The sequence below is a fragment of the Grus americana genome, chromosome 13 (assembly GCF_028858705.1).
Source record: "Grus americana isolate bGruAme1 chromosome 13, bGruAme1.mat, whole genome shotgun sequence".
Classification (NCBI taxonomy): Eukaryota; Metazoa; Chordata; class Aves; order Gruiformes; family Gruidae; genus Grus; species Grus americana.
Genome location: NC_072864.1, coordinates 13716777 through 13737291, shown reverse-complemented (window position 1 = coordinate 13737291; position 20515 = coordinate 13716777). Strand labels below are relative to the sequence as shown.

At 41.5% G+C, this 20515-nt stretch overlaps 1 protein-coding gene across 4 annotated transcripts in view; it reads right to left on the bottom strand.

Moving 5' to 3' along the window:
* C13H19orf12 (chromosome 13 C19orf12 homolog) overlaps window positions 1-20515 on the bottom strand; it is a 32498-nt gene that overhangs the window by 10693 nt on the left and 1290 nt on the right. The window contains exon 1 of one of the 4 annotated variants that reach the window (XM_054840551.1): window positions 1222-1311. The exons of 1 other annotated variant lie outside the window; for it this stretch is intronic. The gene's annotated coding sequence lies outside the window, so the exon portion shown is untranslated. Of the gene's footprint in view, window positions 1-729; window positions 884-903; window positions 1160-1221; window positions 1312-20515 lie in introns of those variants that run through there. 2 more of the 4 variants (XM_054840548.1, XM_054840550.1) reach the window with 2 other exon arrangements.

Here is a 20515-nt window from a genome sequence, read left to right as displayed (position 1 = left end):
GCACTGAAGCCAAAATGATCAGACTTTCAGTTAAGAAAAAAGAGCTGACACTTGGAAAACACACAAAGAGCAGAGCTGTTCCCCTGTAGAGATACTCGGCACAGCACACTGTGGTGGCATCTTCAAAATCTGAACTAAGCTTGAAAATTAAAGATGCCTTCCCTGACTCACTACAAAAACATAAACTTCAGCTCATTAAAATTAATCATGTTCTGAACGTTTTAAAATTTGTTAAAATCTTTATGACTAAAATAGGCTGAGCATAAAATGTAATTATAAACTCTTTCAAACAGCTGAAATCTAATTACACTTCAGATTTTTAAATTTATTTTCCTACAACGCCAATTTCAGGTGTACTATTGCTAAGACGATGACGCAGCCGCAACGTAACTCGGGGAGAAAAGGAATCGGGAGCTAAAGCAGCGCTCGATCCCATCCGAGGGTTTTCAAGGCCGTATCCGAACAACAAATGCAGGGGCGGCCCCGCGCCCCTCCCCACCCTCCCGGGGCGGCCCCGGCACCCGCCCGGCTGTGGGCCGCGGTCCCCCGGGCCCGCTCCCCGGCCTCTTCTGGAATCCTCCCAGCCCCGCCGACACCGGGATGGGGTGGGAGCTCACCCCCGGGCCAGGGGCAAGAGCCGCCGCGGCTCCCGGCCCCCTCGGGCAGAGCCGTTGCACAGCCCGGCCGCGGCCCTTCCCTCCCGCCTTCTCCCGCCTCCTGGCCGCCTACCTCTGCCGGCAGCGCCCGGCTCACGGAGGCCAGGCTGGAAACAGCTGCGGCGCCGGGGGAGGAGCGCAGCCCGGCGGCGCGACTCCCGCGCAACCCGGCCTCCTGCCCTGCCCGCCCCGGGGCCCGCGGCCCCCGTCCGGCATTGTGGGCCGCCCCGCGCCCGCCCGCCCTCACCTGGCCTGGGCCGGGGCACCCTGGGAGCGGGGCGGCGGCAGGCCTCGGGGAGCGGGCCCAGCTCCTTCCGCTCCACCCGGCCTCTACAGCAGCTCCCGCGCTTGCTCCGTCGGAAAAGCGCGTAGCCCGGAGCGGCGTTAGGCAATCGGTGTGCCGCCGCCTCCTCCCGCCTGCCCCCGCGGCGGCACCGAGAGCGAACCCGGCCCAGGCCCCCCGAGGCGGGCGGTGCGCCCCGAGCCGCGGGATTCGCTCCCCGCCCGGCCCAGGCCCGAGGTCCGGCGCGGTGTAACCGCTCTCCTGGAGCTTTGTGGTGCTCACCGTGGAACAGCACAGCACGCCCCGGGGAGCATCTGCTGCTCTGTGCGCGGACGCGGCCTTTGTGAAGGATGTTACAACCGTGACAGCGTTTGCAGGTACCTTGTTCTGGAAGAACACACCTCCCGGTCCCAGCTGAGCTACTACGGGAGGAGGAAGAAAGGGACTGCCTGCCACAGAATGCTATTAAGACATCCCTCGCCCTAATCTGAGAATATCATCTGAGAGTATTTTTGCATACTTTTCATCCAGGTTTATTTCAGTCATCAGCTCAGTAAGGTGCAGCATGCTAGCCTGATACAGCACCATATGTAATAAAACAAGCTATGCACCGAAGCAGCGTTAAACAGCTGCGTCACATATGGCTCCTGAAATACCACAGTTTTTTAACACCAGTACAATCTTTGAAAAGTTACTGCCTAATGTTAAAAATGCTGCCATTTCCCAAGAACAGATTATTAACAGAGGTGTTTGGTTTTGTCAACTAAGCCTTTATTATGATTTCACTTCTGATTTGAGGTAAACCATCTCCCCTCATTCCTTGTTGAGAAGATGAAAAAGCAGGATGAGAAAAAGGAGGAAGAATATAACTCACAATTTTTGTCCCTTTCCTGTGGCTGCACTGGGGACTTCTTAACCTCCTCATGCTTTATATGATCCCATAAAATAACTCTCTGTGTAACAACTCAAAATGTTACAGGTCTACTGGTGCTCTTGATTTTTATGATTTGGATGTAAAAAGCAAATGTAATTCCTAAAATGAGCAAAGAACCAAAATGCCATGTACATTTTAAAAAGTAACACCCCACATACCAGCTGTAAGCAGCTTTCCAAGGAGCAAAATTAAAAGCAATGAAGTCTGCCAACTATCAGAGGAAGGAATTTTTTCAGTCTATCCCAAACTGAATCGTTACTTGACTACTCCCATTAAAAATAAACACAGGTTATTAGGGCTACATCAGCAGGTATTCATTAGATCTAATTTTTTCTATGGTAGAAGTTACTAAAATGAAAGTGTGAGATAACAGTGCAGAGTGTATCCTTTAAGGGTATACATGCTGCTGTAAATCATACTACACTCAGAGAAAATTGACTCTGTTGAAGTCAATGGGAATCTGGTTATTGCAGTCAGATGGAATAAGATTTGACTCTGTGCATGGTTATCAGCCAGCACCTGATGGCTCGCCTGTATTCTCCCTGGGGAGCGTGAACCGATACACATGAATCAGCACACCATGCGTTCCACCAAACATTCTGTGAGTTTGGGCTAAGTAACAGACCAGAAGTCCTGTTCTTGGTCTTGCTAGACATCTAGATTTTCTCCTGACCACATTTGCTACCCAGCGGGCTCCATCTGGTGGCTGCCCACACCTTGCCATCACAGGGGTTCAGCTGCACGCTTGCAGGCTGAGAAAAAGTCATCCTAAGCACAAGAAGGGACAGCTCTGCTGGCTGTATTCTCTTCTACAGGATTGTGTATTCTGGCTGGATCTGTCACTGTAATTCTGGTGTGTATTTATGCACATTTCAACACCCACTCTTAAATAAATAGTACCTGAGACAAACGTTTATGTGCTTTTTAAATTCTAGGAGAGCAGTTCAAGGTGGTTCTGCTGCAAATCAGATCCTGCCAATAATCTCACTGTATTCACTGCAGTATGCTGGGCTCTTAAAAGTACTACATGTTATTGCTATTCCTGTATCATAGTTCTCTTTGTCCCTTTTATCAGTATTGATTCACTATTTAATTTCCTTTATCAGGATGTTTTACATATTTTTCCTCTTGCGGTTACTAGGAACTCTATACTTTTAAAAAATCAAGAGAAAAAAAAATTCCCTTTCACTCCCCAAAATCCTCAAGTCATCCATCAAAAGCAAGCATGAGAAATCAACTACAGCAATGGCATTCCGGTCTGGTGAGCCACTCGGCATATTTCTGTCAAGTCCTTCCCTAACATACCACAGAACCCAAAATAACAACAAGCCAGTTCAGCACAGCCTCAGCGTGCTGGGTTTACTGCATATTTTCACAGCTTTTGACATACTAGGAGACAGGCCAAGGGGCTCCAGGAACGATTTCAGCTGGAGATGGGCTGTTGCTACCAACAGAATGATTCACTCTGGCTTCTCCTTATGGGGTCTTGAGAAAATGCCTATCAGGAGCAGGCTCCGTCTGGAGGAACTGCCCAGAAATACCTGATGCAATTTTCTGAAATACCCATTACCTTCACAGGAAACTATGATGGATTTTTTTAAGACAAGGCACTTAATCTTGCTGGACAGAAAAAAGCTGTTTCTCTAAATTTTCTTCTGTGCCAGAGATTCCCGGACAAAACACAAGGATTATGCGACTCAATGCGACAGACTTAGTTTCATCGTCTCATCTAGTTGCACTTTTTTTTTTCCCTCCTTTTTTCCTTAAAATCTTTAAATGTCTTACTATCACAATGGCAGGGAAAACAACATTCAAAACTTGAGGCATGTGCAAGTAAGACAGATCCATTTGCCTAAGTTTGCAAAGCACCTAACAATACTCTTGAGATTTTCCTTTTGTGTCAGTGTGTTAACTTGGATATGGATGAGGATGGTTTAGTTTACAGTGTTACATCAAGGCAAGAAGAAAAGAGGAAAAAGGAACAAATGTCATGTGTTCCCCAGAACATGCGATGGGAGTGGTCCACAGAGATGAAAGGGGCTGGGAGATGTAACAAAGCAGGTTTCTAATCATATCCAAGTTTAGGAAGGTAAGAGACTTTTATCAGTTCCCCCAGAAGTCTGGGAAACCCTATGCTGCAGTGAAGAAAAGCTGCTTTGCTTATCCCTGTCTAACATCTAGGGCTCTACACAACCTACATCTCTCCCTGGATACTATAAAACCCAGTATGGGATGCTCTTACAGGGTCACGGAATAACAGCATCTGTTCTCAAAGAGTCTGCCACTGCTGCTTCATATTGCATTTGTAATTTGAACCTTCCCTTCTCGATGACAATACAGTTTTAGAACTTCTGAGTTCCTGATATCATACTCCAGATTACCAAGAAAATGGTGAGCCTCACAAGATCAAACAAGGCACAACCTTTATCAAAAGAGAAAATGAATATAAAAGTAATGCTATAGCATTTAAATCCTTAAACAGAGCCACTTAGTAAGGGGAGTTTTGCAACTGCAGAATGGCTGTTTAAAAGGAATGGTGCTTTCTCCAGAGCTCTGTACTATGAGAAAAGGCAACATTTCTAAAATCAGGAACCTAACTCCAATTTTCATCTATTAACACTCTTCACCTCTGTGCCTGCAGGTGTAAATAATATAGTAAAAATGACCAAATTTCTACAGTAAGACACAATAGCAGGTTACAGAGATCCACTACAAGCAAAGCATATGTTCAATGGCAAATCTTTTCCCCATTTCCTACATTAGATATTCATCAGGGTCTGACTTCTAATTGAATGCAAATAAAGGATATAACAGGTTTTTGCATATGAAGTGAAGATATAGAACATCTGTCTCTTCACAGCCTTTCAATGTACCTTATGTGACATTAAGCTAAGAGGTTTGCCTCATCAGCTTGTAAGAAACAGTTTGAATTTGAAGAACAGTGTGACTGAACTAAATCATTCCACCACTGCTGTAAAAGGTGCTGCTTTGGTCTCCCCGCAAACTCTCAGGTAATAAAATGATAAGTTGGACAAAATCAGTTTCAATGCCAATAAGATGGACTACTGGTGCAGAAGGTCACAAAACACTATTAATTGTCTTATATCATCTCAGTCTTGAAAGATGATCCAGAAATATAGGCTGGTGCTTTGGAATAATGCTCACATTGCTAGCTAGCACTATCCAAGCGAGCTGTTAAAGATATTTAAGGCATATCCTGAACTGCAAATGGTATACCTCTCTTCTGCTCTTTTAGACTCTTATTACAGTAGTCATTTATGCTGGTTTTCTACTTCCTCAGCAGCCTAATTCAGTAATTGTGGTTACTAGTGCAGTGTAGCCATTTTGTGACCTTTTCAGAAAAAGCTACAGCAAATGTGAAAGTAAAAGTCAGTGTCCTGAAATCAGCTTACATGTTTATATTTTATATCATGTATGAACACTGAAATGAAATAAAATCCTGGTTAAAAAATAGCTACACAAAATACCTGCAAGGTTTCCAGAGCAGAGCTAAAAAAGAGACTATCTCCTACAACTACTTCCTCCATCCGTTACTCTGTTACAGAATATATCTAAGAAAAGTGCATCTGAGCTTTCTTCCAACCTGTAATTAAAGCGCATACATAAAGTAGACGAAGTTCAAAATCAGATCCAATATGTGTATGGTAAATTCAGGTAAGGAACAAAGCATTCCAGTATCAAGGATGGAAGGATGACATTTGAAGGTGTCTGGAATAACCACAGTGATACATTTCCATGCTGATACTATTCAGTGGTGTGAGAAACCTGTACCATAACCTGGTGCTTGTGGAGTCTGAGAATAGTAAATGTTCAGCTACGTATAATTCTGGCCCCAAACACACAGTACTTTGGAGACACAAAGAGGAAGCACAAAGTAGCTGACTTAAGTCCCATCAGCGTCAAGGGTCCTGACTTCATGGGTGCTGAATGAAAGCCCAATTTTTACAAAGCTGTTAGACAAAGTTTCCTGTTCTTCTGGGAACACAGACCAATTCTCTCCAGCCTTCCTGGGTCTGAGTTCTGATAACGTGGCAAGCAAGAAAGGAGCTCACAGTTAGCTAGGTAGTAGGGTGGAAGGGAGGAGGCCAGCTTGCACAGATTGCATCACTGATTTTCTTCTCATGTGGAAAGTTGGAGGCAAGAAGATGGAAAGGTGAATTTGAATCACTTTCTACAATCATGGACCAGATTCAAAGCTTCCAGAAGTCACTGCAAGTACCCAAATGTGTTACAAAGGGATTTTCAGATTTACACAGTTTCGTGTGTTATATTTTAATACTGCCTCCAGGGCCACCTCTCTGCTTCACTTGCAGTCACAAGGGTGTCACAATTTAGGATCACATAATGCCTATGTGGCTACAACAGGGTGATCTAAATTGCTATTGCTAAGCTAAAAGAAGAGCAGGGCAGTGTTTATACCATATTTAGTTGTCCTATAACATGATCTAGATTTTGGAAACAAAAAGAACTGGAGTTTGCAAAGACGCCCTTTGCTAGCTTTCTGCAGACCTCTATTTGGGAACCAGTGCCTTAAAAATGCCATGAACGATTGTCTCAGGAGTAACAATGTGCATTCAAAACCAGTAACTGGCATAATTTATAAAGAGCAGCTAGTACCAAGTGGCTTTACCTACAACAGCATGCATATACACAATCACGAGACAAGTGCCACTGCAGTAGAGGGCACTGACCAAGCAGATGACTGAACGCTAGAAAAGGAAAGAACTGGGCAGCCCCTTCTCTATTTAAGTTCCAGGGGATCTTTTCTTCTGCCCTAAGTAGACAAGCATTAAGTTCTTAAAAGTCTGTTGAAAAGATGCACAGCAGGACATGCCAATCTCTATACCAGGGAAGAATAAAAGGCTAAGATTCTGCTGCAATTAGAATAAACAACTGTCCTTAATTTCTGTCAAACAGTAGATGTCTCCCTTTGCCAGTATTTGAAACGTGTAAAATGTTGTTAGGGTACACATCCACAGCCAGCATTATTACTCTTTTTTCAGCCTACATTCCCATCATGCCTCATAGAAAAATCCATGGGGGATGAAAGATAACACTGAGTCCCAACCCTGAGAACAGAGCCCCATGAAAGCAACAAATTATAAACTCTACTGAAGAGATTTTCTTCAGAAAGATCACAGGTCTCATGCTTTAGTCATGGCCTGTTCCTTTGCCAGCAGGTTCAGAGAGAGTGATCCGTGAGAGCTAAGTGATTTCTTTCAAGTAAGCTGCTCACGATGACTACAGAAACCTCAAGGATTACAGTGCACAAACAATGGGAGAAAAGCTGCTTCAAATAATAAACCCAGACAATGGAGTTGCCATTATGGTAGCAATGCAAAATATGGACAGGGATTTAAATGAAACGGGTGATATCTGTATACTTTGGAGGGCTCACGTGTGCCAAATTTGGCAGCATGAGTGTTCATATTGCTTGTTGCTCCACCCCTTGAACAATGAGGCTAAACCCCATATGTGCAGGAGTTGGTAGAGCACAAGCAGTTTTGCTAATCACACTGCATGCAAAAGCAAAAAGACAAAGGAAACTAGTAATGCTTAGACTAGCATTGGGGAAATAATTAAGCATGAATGAAATACTGTATGTGGATTTGAAATGAATGTTCTTGGAAACAATTGTGCTGTTTCAGTTGTGCTGCTTTCCCCCCAAGTTTCACAAAGTAATTTGCATGTCATTTAAATAAATACCATAAATTATCACAAACTTTTTGTTTTTATTTACATAAACCAAAATGCTCATTTCCATTATTGTTTGGATTACCTGACAAGAGTGAAATGCAGATGACTGAGAGGAAACTTGTCTCTCCCCGAAATATTACAGATTTCTCATGCGAGTCAGCCAGAAGACAGGAGCCCATCTTTAGCTTTACACGGGCAAGTAATACTCTGTACATGTACAGAAATACAGGATCAGATCTTCCTGTTGAGCCAAGCTGGAGCCTGTACTGGTACAGGCTGCCTTGCACTTGTCTGGGTTTCATGGCCCTTCATGAAAATAACAACAGCCTCAGCACTGCTTATCTGCCAGCCAAATCTGCGCTTTCTGGGATAGCTTAGTTCTTTGCAGCTTAAGCACACAGAGTGAACAACTGTACAAGAATACTGAGCTTGCACAAGCCACCCGAGCACTCGACAGCATCCGCAGCGGATATTCAGTACAGCTTTCACACGCAGGGAGGTTGGGACACTTAACTCACATTTCTCTGATGAATTCTCTGTTTCTCTTTGAGAACTCATACAAGGGTTAACTTCAACTGCCATAACTTACAAGGCCTACACTCTTCTCTGATGCTCATACTGTTTTCACTTCCATTCAGTGTTATCCACACATCACCAACTTGATTTCACCTCTGAAATATTTGCCTTCCCTCTTGACTATTTAATTATACTTCTTTCTCAGAGTCCTCAAACCTGCTTTCTCCTCTCACCCCATCAGGGGGTCAACAGCATCCAATTCGGAACCCTTGCTATTCTGTGCAGACAGTTAAAGAAATCAAATGATTGAAATCCTGAAAAAGGTAAGTACAAGGTAGCCTAAAAAGTTAGGTAGGAGCACATTCCTCTGCAGGTTCATATGGGGCCTGTTGGCCACTGAAAACTAAATATAGGTACCATCACCTGAAAAACCAACTGACCCAACCATCTGCAAAAGGAGGAATTGAATATCTAGCATAAATTTTAATGTTCTGGCCATAAGACAGTAAAGTATCATTCGGGCTTCTGACCTGTGAAGACTACCTGCAGGTATTCTCCACAATGCCTTATTTACATCTGGTTGCCCCTGCAGTCTAAATGGGAACCCAACGAATATTCTCTTCTCTCCTCACACAACTCTGGGCTGCTTTTCCCCATGGTCTGTTGTAAAATGCAAACCAGATGAACTTGTTATACGGATGTTCTTTTCACAGGAGAATATCCTATAGTCTCACTTTCTAAGGCTGTTTTTTGTTTTATAAGGGATCCAGCCCAATCCCATCTTACGATTACTTTCCCTGGACTTTGCTTAGCAGAGTCCAAAGTTTTAGCTTCACCACAAAGGAAGTAAAATTGACTGGGTCTAACTTCATGATTTGCAGATATCACTAGGGTGTGCTGTAGATCATGAAATTTCAGTAAAGCACAGTTAACAAGGAAAAATCTAGCTGCTATACTAAATATTTTAAATTAATTACAAACATAGAAGCAACTCAACACTGACTCAAATTCCTTTTAAAACAACATACACCCTCAAGAGAGGTAACATAACAGGTTAATCACTTAAAAACATTTTTGTTACAGAGGCTCAGTAAACAGTGTGGTACACAACAGAACTAACAAGAGTCAGGCAGATAATCACACCCCTAAACTGCACGTAGATAACAACAATCCAGGCATGCAGTCTGGTGGGAATTGACAAAATGGAACTAGAACCAATATCCATAACAAACACATTGGTAACAAGCAATAAGGGACACTGGAAAACTTTCTTTGAAAAAAATTACGAGACTATTTAAGTCACTGGAACTCACAATGGTAAGGCCTGGGGATGCAGAGTCAGGGGCTGAATGGTAATGATTTATAATGATTAATGCATATAAACAATGGTGCTGAAATTCCCAGTGAGGATAACAGTAGAACTGAACCAAATTCATCACAGGAGACTGCACCTGTCAGGCATCAGCTCTTTGTACAAGGGTGCCCAGCATGGAGTAACACTGGGAAGGGGATCACAGCCTCTGCGGGAAGGAAAGCATCAGCTCCCAGCTCTGGGCTTCCACCCACTTCCAGCCCCTGCAGGAGGTGGAACCCTTGCTACAACTTGCACCCAACCAGCTGCTCAGCTCTTGGGAAGATGCATCTTCCCACTCTTGCACCTATAACCTTCAGCCTAGGAAAGAAACATATATCCTGGCACACCGTCCTTCAGTGCCCACCAACTCCTGGTATAGTCACGGTGTGGTGGTGGGATAAGGAACCCAGCACAATAAGGGTGCTGAATCAGAAGAGTTTAGGCACACCCTTAACTTTAAGCATATATTTACACTAACAGCCACAGACTCAAATGCAAATTTAAAAACAAGCACCTATTTAAACACTAACAAAAGCTTAAATGGTTTACTGGGCTGAGGCCCCAACTGTCAAGACATATCCAGTATGCCATAGTTAGTGGTAACAGCAAACAGAATTATCAAGTGATGCTTCAGCAGGCTGTATGAACTGAGTTTGGTAGCCTTACACCATGAACCACGTATTCATTATTATAATAATTTGTATTACTATTTGTAGCATCTAGGGAACCCCAATCAGGGCTCTATTGTGTTACAGACTGTACAAGCAGAGAAAAATAGGATGGCTCTTATAATGAGTACATCACAAGGCCCACTACCATAATTAACATTGATTAGCATCGATGCAAACAGCATGGGAAGACAAAGATTGAGCTAGTTTGGGAGCTGAGGTACTCTCTCACCCTTTAAGGTGGCTCCACTGGTTCCCAACTGCAGAACAGAGGGGAGGCTGTTTCAGTGGAGGAGGCTGCAGTCTCCAGCACTCCCAGTTAGCAGCTCCCATGAGCACATTCTAGGACACGGGATTCAAAGAGGCAAGGAATCTGTCACGTACTAATCCAGTCGCTATCACAGGCAACTACATCACACAATCCTGCCCTTAAAATTGTCAAGAACTATTACAAACCAGCTAAGAGTACTTTTTCTTCCCACTCAGGGCATACATATCTGTCAACGTTACTCAGGTTGGCTGAAACGGTTGGACTATACTGTGTATCTTTACACATCAACCTAAACACTAAAGAAAGACTGCTATTTACTGTCACAGGCAAGTATCAGTCTGAAATGCAATGGCTAGAATTGACCTAAAATCACAAGAGTGACCTTAATGGACATGGGACATGGAGCTGCATGTAATCAACTTCATCCCTCCAATATACAGCCCTTGCTAGATCTGTAATGATCATATGCATCTTCTCCTCCCAGGCCCATGGCGTTTTCCCAGGTTTGCCTTGGATACTAAAGCACTTTTTCCTTTGCAACTGTAGGAAAGTGTTGACAGTTCTGCAATGCCAACAAAAAAAGATAACATTGTGAAATATAAAGTGTGAAATTATAGGGTTGAATATTTTGATTGCGTTAATGAAGTCGTCTTCGTTAACCAAATGACATTCAAGACACTAAACTTTACTGTGAACCACCCTCTCCCCAAAATGTTTTGCACATTTTTATTGCATAACCTAATGAAATACAGCCACCTTGAGTTTCACTTTCACATCCACTACTATGGAAAATATATCCACAGAAAATACATTCACACTAGAAATCTTGTTCAGTTCTCCATGACATCACTCATGTCATAACCTAATCTGCAACCTGGTGTATCCTCAGACTCCATGCATGTCTCAAATTCTCACATGCATTAAACAATGTGTAGGTAAATATTTTCAGGATTATACTATAGTCACAATTTCAAATGCAATTGGGATGGGTTTGCATGCTAAACTGTAGTTAGGTTCCAGTGTTTTGCTACTTTTTGCTGTTCTGGTAAAGGCGTTGGGTTTTTTGTTTGTTGGTTTGTTTTTTTTTTTTAAGATACTTCCTACAATTTCACTCACAGGGAAATGAAAGATAATTCTATAAAGCCTAAAAATAAACTTGGATTTGCTAAAAAAATTCATCATTTCACTCCCAGGCTTCCACCGGCTGGGCTTCTCTGCTTTAGGTTTGACACTCCTAAGAGCTACAGGCACGACTTACAAAGATGAGCAAGTTTACATGAGAATAATGAAGAGATCCATTTTTTAATCTTTACTTTGCCAAAATACTGTCTGGAGCACTTATTACTGGAAGATATGTATTTTTGGCAACTTCTCACTCACTTTTAATACTGTACTTGTTATTTGCAAATTTGGAGAGGTAATGTCCAAATACATACACTTATCTACATGTACTTCTTTCAAGTTTGCTCATTACATTCATTAAACTATTTAATTCTCAAGGATCTACTGGAGATACAGTGAAGACCCCCCGAACACCAGTTAAGAATAAACCTGTAATGAGAATAAATTACACATACATATCAATTGCTACAAGTCCTGTAAGGAGTGAGACCTTTCTACATAAACATCTGCTGCAGAATTAAATCTGATACAGTAATAAAAGCCCTCCCCACCCAAATCAAACAATGGCAGTACAACAGTTATCTGATCAGTTAAAAGAATAAACCTTTTAAATAAATAAATTTGCGCTACACCAATTTATGTCACTGTGGTACTTAAGGCGAAACCTTTTAAAGGAATAGATTTACTGTGCATACAGATCTCCACTGGGTATGTGTAATTATGCAAAGGAAAGGCATTACTTTTAAAGTGGATGAATGGGTGATACTTTTTGATTTACTGCTAGAAACAGAAAAATGGTAATGGCATGAAATAAGCATTTGCAAAACCGTTTTGGCAGACTGAAAATGTTTGATTTACCTAGGGCATCCATCAGGTTCTACGTTTTAGATCAAAGTAGATAAATGGAAAGGCAAATGGATATTTGGAAAAAATCTACAGCTTTTCTGTCAGCCCTGCAAGTAAGTTAAATGTTTGGAGGGGGAAAAGCCCAAGGCTCTTTGGATGGCAGGAAGTCATGATTCATCACTGCTCTGGCAACTACAGCTTTCTGTATTTACCTGGAAAGGTGAGAATTGCATGGAAGTAGTTGTAACTTGCTCATTCTGGGCCCAATTCTGAGATATGATTTGAAGGCAGCTGGCAAAGCTCAACATCTCTATCTGGCACTAGATAACAGATATCTGGAAATAGATAATGCATACTCTGGGTCATATTTTCCTCTCAACTCCAAGTTGTTCACTCTTTCTCTCCTCTTCTGGCTTGAATTCACTTTGGTGAAGAAAATATGTTCCAGTCAAGACACATACACCCCCAAAATCAAAACCTGCTGCCTTCCCAGATCCTTTTGAAATCTATGCAATAGGAAATCACACTGAAGGCAGGATAAGGTTTACTGAACAATTATCTGTGACAAGTCAGAAGACTGAAGAACCAAAAATCGGCTTCTTTCTATGGCTGAGTTATTCCTAGAGGTTCCTAGTGAAAAGCATGACTTCTGAGTGTGCCATGATCCTGTTCTGAACTCCTCCTATACTGAAATGCATCACCAGGAGCTGTGTAGTGTATGCAATGTGTCCAACCCTTAAAGCATCTTCAAACCTGTGGTACACGTGTTGCGCCGATGGTCTGAAAATGCACAGTAAATCCAAAATGTTTGGGACACATACGATTTGTTTTGCTCGTGAAAATCCACAGGAGGGCACATGCACAAGAGCCCCAGCCACATCAGATTTACCGCAAGTGTGCCCAACCTGTGCAGTGGGCATTTCCAGCATCAGATTTGCTATACATGCACAGTAGAAAGGATTTGTTCATGTGCCGAGAAAAGGCTGGGATTACTAGACATCTGGAAATCTTGACAGACATATAGAATCCTTGTATATAACCTCTCGACAAAATGTCTGGCTGGGGAAGGACACGTCTGGAGAAATTCAACATATGTCCCTCTGCCTGCTCCATCAGGAGATAATGCAGAGTGGGATATAGCCTTTCCAGCTCTCTCCACATCATTATGAACATGAACAGCAAATCTATCAGCTACTTCTGCATCCATTTACTCTATGGAAGGGTTGCCCAGCTCTTAAGAAGCCAAAGAGCAATCAAAACGCTTTTGCCCAGATAGGTAAAAAAAGCCAGCAGGACTTATAATTACACAGTAACGGAGAGCTGGCTGCTCTCTAGGATACTCATTTCATAGATTTATCACAACAAAATTAACAGATATCTGCTCCTGCTGATGTACGTGGCCTGTGTTTTTAACTCAGTAGCTTATCCTTGAACAGTGAAATACCAGAACAAGTTACCCAAAGAGGTTGTGGAAACTCCATCCTTGCAGATACTTAAAACCTGTCTGGACAAGATCCTGAGCAACCTGTTCTAGCTGACCCTGTGCTGTGGCTTAACCCATCAGGCAGCTAAAACAACCACAGAGCCATTCTCTCACTCACCTTCCCCAGAGGGATGGGGGAGAGAATTGGAAAAAAAAAAGAAAAAGGTAAAACTCATGGGCTGAGACAGACAGTTTAATAGGACAGAAAAGAATAATAATAATGAAAGAGTATATAAAACAAGTGATGCACAGCACAACTGCTCACCACCTGCGGACCACCAGTGCCCAGCTAGCTCCTGAGCTGCAGTCCAGCCCCCAGTCAGCTTCCCCAAAGTTACATACTGAGCATTACATCATCGGGTCAGCTGTCCTGGCCTGGCAGCTTCTTGTGCACCCCCAGCCTCCTCGCTGGCAGGGCAGTATGAGAAGCTGAAAAGTCCTTGACTTAGTGTAAACATTGCCCAGCAACAAACGAAACATCAGTCTGTTATCAACATTATTCTCATCCTAAATCCAGAACATAGCACTATACCTGCTACTAGGAAGAAAATTAACTCTGTCACAGCCAAAACCAGGACACCCTGATTTGACCTGGGGGGTTGGACTAGATGATGCTCCTTCCAACCTCCACTGTTCTGTAATTCTGTAATGAAGATTTTTCCCTTCAGTTTTGAAGATGCACTTGCCTTCCAAGAAGTAATTAATTGATCATACCTCTACCATACTGTCTACAGAGAGTTCAAAGATGTTGCACTTGTGGAGCAGGCCAGACCTTCTGCAATGATCAACAAAAACATTACCAAAAAATATAAAGTTTTACCAACAAGAGAGAACACAGAAAGACCCAGAAAGACAATGCTAGCCCTCTGCTGCATCCCTGTATGTGTCACTGGTAAACAGCCTTTTATGTATAAGTCTTTACATACACAGCTCCACAGATGAGATGAAAGCCAACGCATCTTCAGACCAGGGTCAGCAGGCAGCATCCAGACCTTTTGTGCCTATATGCCCTCCAGTCTCCTCAAGCTTATCTTTAGTTACGCCTCTCTGAAACCAACAGCAACCCCGCTACCGACTTCCACATACATAAACTCTCAACATCAAGACTGAAGACTAAGACCACCAAATGCAAGATGCATGTACACATATAACAGTCAATGCACTTACGTGAGCTGAAGATTTGTGCGCACCCAGAGATATCCGAAAGTTATACACTTTGTCTGCAGAAAAAGTCATTGCAAGCTTTCATGCAAGGAATAAGCGTTAAAATACTGAGCTAGAAGGCCAGACTGTATTTCTGCTCCTGTAATAAATCAGCACTATATGTATATATTAAATCCAATCCCTTGATGTGTCCAGTTTCAGTGATAAAAACTTAGCGAGCAGGGCAAAAGTTATTGGGTAGAGATCGATATGCTTGCTTGTTGTCCTTGATTGGCACTAATGCGACATTTTCTCCTTGACTGTAAGAGGCGCTTTTGTGATTTGGGAGCATAAAGAAATTCTGTACTTGACAGATTTATATAGTAGGAATACGCTAATGTCCTTTGACCTGCTTAAGAATAAATACGACCTACCAAATTGTCATTTTTATGGGTATTTACAACTGAGGCACTTTGTAAACCTAAGAACTAATATTTCCCAAAGGAAATCTGTGCTCTCCAATCTTGATAAATTATTGAAAAATACAAGCCACTACCAGCCCTACAAATTTTCTCTTCTATTTCTCCTATTTTTAGTTACATAGGAGTTGTCAAAGCAGATTGGACCACTGATCTATTTCACTGGGTATGTTGCTGCAGCCATGGCTAGTGCTTCAGAGGAATCATATAATGTTTTTGGCTATTTGATCAAGGCTGTGTAAAAAAATTCCTTCCTGAAACTTGAAGGTTTTCAGTGCGCAATTGAAAGTCCTATAATTCTTTAAGCTCTCAAATTACCATTAGAAAAGTATTACAAACTCTAATTTCCACAGCCCAAATACCACCAACTGCATTTACTCTCATGAATGCTTCAGTTCATACTTTAAACAGATAGTGCAAGGAGTAAAATAAGCCATTCCAGTTTACCCAAACTCCAGTGCTCACCATCTCATGGATATAGTGCAGATACTCTGCAAATTTAATAACTCGTTACTGACCAACTACATCCCTAGTTTCTTAATTCTGCAGGCCAAGTGACCCAGGAAGCATTCACTTGATTGCTGTATCTCAGCTCCACTTCATCTCACCTACCCACCCACTTGCCACATAAATTTCTTCCATCACCTTCATATTGCCTCTGCCCACAAAGGCTTTCAGAAAAGACAAACTAACTACCTGCAGAGGAGATGGAAACTAATGAGATGAGGACCTTTGCTCTTCAGAATCTTCCTCTGGAAGATGACAATGCACAACTACACCTCTATAGTTTGGCCTTAAGCGAACAGAAGGTTTTGACACAAAACTGGTCATTAATATTGTCATCCATAACAGAATGGTTGAAAGGTATTTCCTTTTATCCTTATTCTCCAGCTGAAAGTTGGTAAAAAGTCAACACTATTCAGGACAGTATCTAAGACATGAGACTTGCAGTATTTTTCCAGCAGCAGCTCATTGTTTCTCCTCTTGGTTATATCCCTTTACAACAGTACAGATCCTCTCAAAGGCTTTCAACACATCAGATTTTGACTAGAGCATCATGACGTAACGCTCATCTCTACTTTTACTCTATTTCTAAGGGCAGCTGCTTTTCTATTTTTCTTTGCACATCTGTGGACAACAAAATCTTTTCTCTATCACAAGAATGTCTTCATTAAGTCAGTTTCTGCCTTCAGCTTATTCTTAGTCTTCTGCATACTATAATCTATGTATATGCACAAGAAAGGCTTGAGAGGCAAACTGAAAAAGCAGGAAGCTGGAATAAACAATGAGGCAGGAACTGCAGGAAACTTGAGCATCTTTTCTTGCCCTGACTGTGCTGCCTTCCTTTTCATCCTTGTTTACTGTTGAATTTAGGATTCCTCCTACATTTGTATGAAACATGATTTCAATACCCTCTGTTTTGTGACCTCATTCTGATAGCAGCATGACATGGCACAACTAATACAGTGACTGCAGCACAAAGTCAAACAATTCTGAGTTTAATTGCTATCTTGAACACTTAATTTCATATCAGACTTGACAAATTTAGATATTTAAATGTACACTTAACTTACACTTTTATGCATATGTTTTTCACTAAGTAATAAAAAGGTCCTAAATACCCAGTGATTCATCAGCTCTCACCCCCTTCACTGGATATTCTATCTCCCTTTGCACAGGTAGTAGGACAGGAGGTGCATTTTAATGTACAAAACACCCAATAACCCAGCAATCCATGCAACCAAACAGCATCTGTGACCCACTCATTTCAAGGAGAGTGATGTTGTCTGGAAAAAGAAATTATGAAACACTAATGTTTGCTGTCTGACACTGAATTTACTTTGTGAAACAATGAAAATCTAACAGTGACAGGAAAGAGGGAAGTTAAACAGAGTAGTAGTTTCAGCTCAAATCAGCAAAATCTCTTTTTGACATCTTGAAAAAGCCTACCTATTAATAAAATCAACAGATTTTTAATCAAGATAATTACCCTCACATCTTTTCCTATCCTTAAGTGTTTAACAAGAAACATCTTAGGCTCTCCTTGCCTTTACTACTTCTAAAGCTTCAAACTGTAAGCAAAGAAACAGACTATGTTGTGAATTGCAACCCTTTCGCCTCATGTGAGAGGCTTTCCTATTTGCAGTGCAGAAAGACTTTTTTCTCCCTAAAGTTACCTGTGCATTTAAAGATTGGGGTGAAAAAGCAACATTTTCAACTTAATATTGACCAAGTATGGACTTTTCAATAGAAGATTCGTAATCAGTCACCATATGAGAACAATGAAGTGAAAGGTATTAGTCCTAACACAGGTCTTTAACAGACATCCTAAGGGAAATAGGCTTTTTATCCCTAAAACAAGTGTTCAAAGGATCAAATAATCCTTGTCACTAAGAGTCAAACAACAGTTAAGAGGAGGGAAAAAAAATGGAGAGAAGCTCCATAATGCCTCAACATGAACAATTTCTTGCAAGCCCCAGTACAAGCACTGGTTCTTACAAAAGCAAGAAGCTAACTGGGTAGTTTTCCCTGACTCCTCTAACACAGGAATCCAGCTCTGTTTTCCTCTGAAGGATTTTAAGTTCTAACGGTATTTCTGCAGCAGGGACCGTAGAGTGGAGGGTCAGTTCTTCTACACACCACGGCACATGAGCCCACAAAAAGTATCTCAGCCCAATTCTCCGCTCTTTCTGAACAACATATCATTTAGGTTGCATAGATAAGCGCTGCAAGAGAAAAGGCACAGACGGCAAACACTGACCGGACATTAGGGCCAAGGTGCAGGAAGTAAGAGAATATTTTGTAATACAAACCTTTAATGGTTTCTTTTTGAAGATACATAGATCTAAATCTGCTCTTAAACCAAGGACCTGTGAATTCCAAGCCTGAATTTTGCTACAGGTATCACCCCTTATTGCCATAATTATCCAGCAAAACTTCAGCTTTCATTTAGGAAAAAATGTCTCCCTTAGCACACATTCCAGAGGTGATGTTGGAAACATCACCTAGGTTGTGTGAGCTCTCGAAGTCTTAACTGAAGAGGCTGCAAACAACCAGAAACTACAGCAAACATCCCCATTCACTTCTCTCAAGAGAATCATGCAACAATTTGCCATGGACTTCAAGATTTTGCTAAAGCCAAATATTTTGGTTTCCTTCCCGCTCCACCAGGGCCTGCCTGCAAATCCTTTATATTCTTCAGTTTTCCCCCAATAAGGAGTTTGTTGGAATAGGTGCAGGAAACAAAAACTAGACTCCAATTTGTAATCAGGGAGTCTGCAGAGTCAAAATAATGGGATAAAAGAACAGCCTAGTGGCTGGATCGGCTGCTTAAATGACACAGGGAAGAAAATCTCTGAAAGTTATCCATAAATCTTACAAGCCGACATATTTTCAGCACCAAAATATATAAAAAAAACATTTGTCTTATCAGGTCCAGATAAAACTACTTAAGTTTTATGAATGGAATGAGGGATTATTAAGATTTATACATTGATTTAGACTACAAAGTCTATTATTACCAGTGATTTTTATTTATCTATAATTTCACTAAAGAGATCCCCATTGTACTAGGTATCTTTCCTGCACTAAAGGTGATACTGAATCCTCACGTAAAGTCATTTTCCTGCACAACCTGACACTTACATTCTCTCTGCTGGTTCATAAATTAACAGCAAGAACCACATGTGAAGTTTGGGTGGGCAATTACTTTTATATTTTCACAATCCATTGTTAAGTTTTTCCTGTTCAGCACAGAACGGACACCAGTAAGTACAGGAACTATGCAAGAGCAAAACCTGAGAGAAAGAAGAGATCCAGCAGGAAAGGAAGGCCACTATCTGACATTTTAAAAGGGCAAATCGAAAGCAATCAACACCCAACAAAATGCTCAATGTAGGATGAGGTGATCGCTTAGGATATACTTAGGATACTGTAATGAGGCTAACAAGTGCTGTGTGTTTTAATGTAAATTAACACAAGATAATCTCTTCACATATTTAAGTGATGCACTTCAAATTAATTAATACATATTTAATAGAAGTCTTCTTGAACAGCTGTTATTTACTTCTGGAGTTTCTACACATTAGCACTGCCTGCTTTGTTCTGCTCTGAAGTTGTTCATGCTCCAAAGTACTTTAACAACTTGGGCTGTATAAAAATTGAACACTCTTCCCAAAAGAGACAGCCTTTCTGATAACTTAATATTTTTTACATTAAATATTCAAACACTTTCCGAACAAAAGGTCAAATTCTACTTACAGCATCTGTGTGAAACAGGCAAGCAGATGCTTAATGCTGCTAGACAAACACTTTCGGCACAAAGAATGATAAAGAGTTGGCGATCAGTCACATTTCCAGGCTTTAAAATCAGCTTTCCTTTACTTCTGTTCTCTGAATTCTGCACTTAACCATTCATATGTAACAATACAGACCCCAATTATGGCCTCTTCCTTCCATAAGTGTTACACAGCAGTGTGTTAAATGAAATCCTGGCAGTGAAAGTGCTGTCTACAATATTCATTGCATGTTATGAGTATTAGCCCAACTCATTAGGTTTTTGTATTACAAAGACTACTGTGTCTGACATGACTTCATTTTGACCTTGCATAGAGCATCACTTACCACCCCTTAAATTCAATGAAAGCCTGTCGGAGTTCAGTCACTTCTGAGTTTTCAGGATGTGAATGAGTAGAAACCAAGTCAAGAAACATGTCGGTAACACATTGTATTTTCACAATCAGTGATCAATGTGACTTTTGGCAACTGTAATCAGTTTCTTTAAAAATAATTATCATCACTGAACAATCCTTATCAGTGTATCAGTTGTTTTCAGCTGACTACTTGAAGATGTTTACTCTTCTTGTGGCACTAGAGCACTGGCTAGTGCTCATCACTTACGTGTCAGCCTTTCTAGCTTACAGCTTTACTGAAAATAGCTTTCAAAGTTGGAAACAATTGTATTGTAAAATATCTGTTGGGACAACCATCATTAAATCTTCTGTACAATGATGCAACTTGTGAAAGGCCTGAAAACAGTCCTA